Below are 2,949 nucleotides of genomic sequence, written 5' to 3' on the forward strand. Positions count from 1 at the left end.
GTGTGTGTGTGTGTGTGTGTGTGTGCATGTGTGTGTGTGCGCGTGTATCATCATCAGCAGCAGCAGCAGCAGTAACAGCAGCAGTGTTGTACATCCATTTACCTTGCTGGTATGGGTTGAATGAGTCATCATAGACTAGCCCTTCTGTGTGTCATTTCACAGCTTGGATTCTACAGTTAGACAACTTTCCTACTGTCAACCACTTTACACCCCAGTGTACTGGGGTGCATTTTCTCATGACATCAATATTAGAGCAGTTGATAATTCCTCACCAAGACAAGACTAAAGAGATATCACAACTGTATGCTTTTTCTGCTCATTTCTACTTTGCAGTGTGTATTGGCTGACCAGTCTTTTACATGACAGCAGTAAAAGAGACATGTCAACCCTTCCTTGTCTGATTATTCACCAATCGCTGCAGAGGATATGCAGTGTGGTTGAGCTTAGGAGGCAATTACACTTCCTGAGCTGAGTTCTTTTTTTTTTTGTTCTTTTTTTATGTTTATTATGATGACATTATCGATACATTCTTAAGGCAGTGAGCTGGCAGAATCATTAGCACACCAGGTAAAATGCTTAGTGGCATTTCATCTGTCTTTACATTCTGAGTTCAAATTCTGCCATGGTCAACTTTGCCTTTCATCTTTTGGGGTTGGTAAAATAAGTACCAGTTGAACACAGGGATCAATGTAATAGACTTACCCTTCTCCCAAATTGCTGGCCTTATGCTAAAATTTGAAATCATTATTGATTGTTTCTACAATAAGAAGCAAACAATTAGAGAAACAATTCTTTAACACATGAAATGTTGTTCCAAGAGCTGCAATGAAGAGTTGATGAAAGCTAGAAGCTTGGTGAATACTTTCTTATTGATCAAATTCCTCTCTAAACTTTTTACTAATCTTTGTTTTGTACTTAGTACAAAAATGTATCGTGTACATTTTTACATAACATATATTTTAATTATTGTAACTTGGTGAATTGTAGTAAAAATATTGGTTTCAAATTTTGACACAAGGCCAGCAATTTCAGGGGAGAGGGCAAGTTGATTACATTGACCCCAGTACTGGTACTTTTTTTTATCAACCTCGGTGGGATTTGGGCTCAGAACATAAAGCTAGACAAAATGCTGCTAAGCATTTTGCCCAGCATGCTAAAAATTCTACTAGCTCACTTCTTATGTAGTAAATTTATTGGTTTCAAATTTTGGCACAAGGCCAGCAATTTTAGGGGACGGGTTGAGCCAATCACATCAATCCAAGTGTTTGACCGGTACTTATTTTATCAACCCTGAAAGGATGAAAGGTAAAGCCAACTTCAGCAAAACTTGAACTCGGAATGTCAAGACCGACAAAATGCCACTAAGCACTTGGCCCAGCATACTAATAATTCTGCCAGCTAACCATCCTGTGGTAAAAATGTTAGCAATAATCTTGTTGATATTAAAAAATCATCATTTGTAAAAAGGGTTTAGGTTTCAGACAGCTATAAATATGTGCCACAGGATGTTGTCTAAACTTTACCATGAGCAGAAGCACTATAGAATTAAGAGCAAAAAAAAAAAAAAATCTAAAAGAATGCACTTCTCATATCAAGAAAATACCACTGCACAACCCACCCCAAACATGAGTGGCACACAGTTCCAGTCTCTTCAGGTGCTGAGTCAATCCTGTTATCACCGAGGATTTCCCCTGGTGAAAATATGTTCTAGCTTGAAATGGACCTTTCAGCTCCTAACTATTGTTGACATTCTGCAAGGCACAAGGGAGGTCCACAATGAAGCACTACTCCAGCATCTGGAATTGTGCTGCTGCTGCTATGCATAATGACATCTTGAACTGCATCCAAAGAAGGGTCACTTGATGGACTGAGGTTCAATCACTCACAGACATGATCCAGCCTCTAACCCGTAAGCCCACAAGCATGCAGTCTCCTCTCTCTGTCTCAGTGCTGGACGGAGTGTTATGGGAAGGGGGCTAGTGGGTACAAGAGGCTGGGGTTGCTAGGAGTGTTAGAGGCACAAGAGGTGCTGTAGGGGCTAGGGTGATACTTTCATGGGGATGGCACTGTATAAGCCTGTGTAGGCTTGGAGGCCTGGTGTGTATGGGGGGGGGGGACAAACTCAAAGGCTGTAGCAGGTGGCAGTAGTAGTAGTAGTAGTAGTAGTAGTAGGAACAGTAGCAACAGTAGTAGCAGCTACAGTTGTAGTAGTGGTGATGGTGGTGGTGGTGGTGGACTTGATGATAGAGATGATAGTGGTAGTAATAATGACAATGATGGCTTGTGGAAATGCTGTTGTTGGTGGTGATACTGGTGATGGTGGTGGTGACAGTAATGATGATGATGATGATGACGATAACAATAATGATGATGATATGGTGGTGGCGGGGGTGATGGTGGTGGGGGTGATATTTATGTTTCTTTACCTCGCTGGCTTTTACACAGCATTAATCTATTATTGCTGCATCACCTACTGCAGCCAGCAACAGTAGCCACAGTTGCAGTGCAGTCATATTGTAGGCATCATTTGTAAAGCTCTTAAATTTTCATCTATAGGCTCTCTCTAACTCTCTCTCTCTCCCACTCTCTTTTTTTTACTTTTTATAATCTACTCTTTGATCTTTTACCAATGTTCCAACCTTTTTCTTTCTCTCCCTCTAAGTATATATATGTGCGTGTGTGTGTGTGTGAGAATACATGCATACATATATATGTATATGTAAACACACACACACACACACATATAGCATTGTACCCACTTTCCTCAATATCATCCAGTATCTCTTTTCCTCTCCTTTTTATATTCATTGATTTGTTCACTCATTTGATATCTGTTTTCTATGCTAGCATGGGTAGATGGGGAGTTAGATGAAGTAGGATTATCTCTCTCTCTCTCTTTCTTTATACATATATGTGTGTGTGTGTGTGTGTGTGTGTGTGTGTGTGTGT

At 40.3% G+C, this 2,949-nt stretch overlaps 1 long non-coding RNA gene across 1 annotated transcript in view; it reads left to right on the forward strand.

Moving 5' to 3' along the window:
- Window positions 1-2,949, forward strand: part of LOC128251253 (uncharacterized) — an 11,731-nt gene that overhangs the window by 1,382 nt on the left and 7,400 nt on the right. The gene's annotated exons all lie outside the window — the stretch shown is intronic.

The sequence above is a fragment of the Octopus bimaculoides genome, chromosome 2 (genome assembly GCF_001194135.2).
Source record: "Octopus bimaculoides isolate UCB-OBI-ISO-001 chromosome 2, ASM119413v2, whole genome shotgun sequence".
Lineage (NCBI taxonomy): Eukaryota > Metazoa > Mollusca > Cephalopoda > Octopoda > Octopodidae > Octopus > Octopus bimaculoides.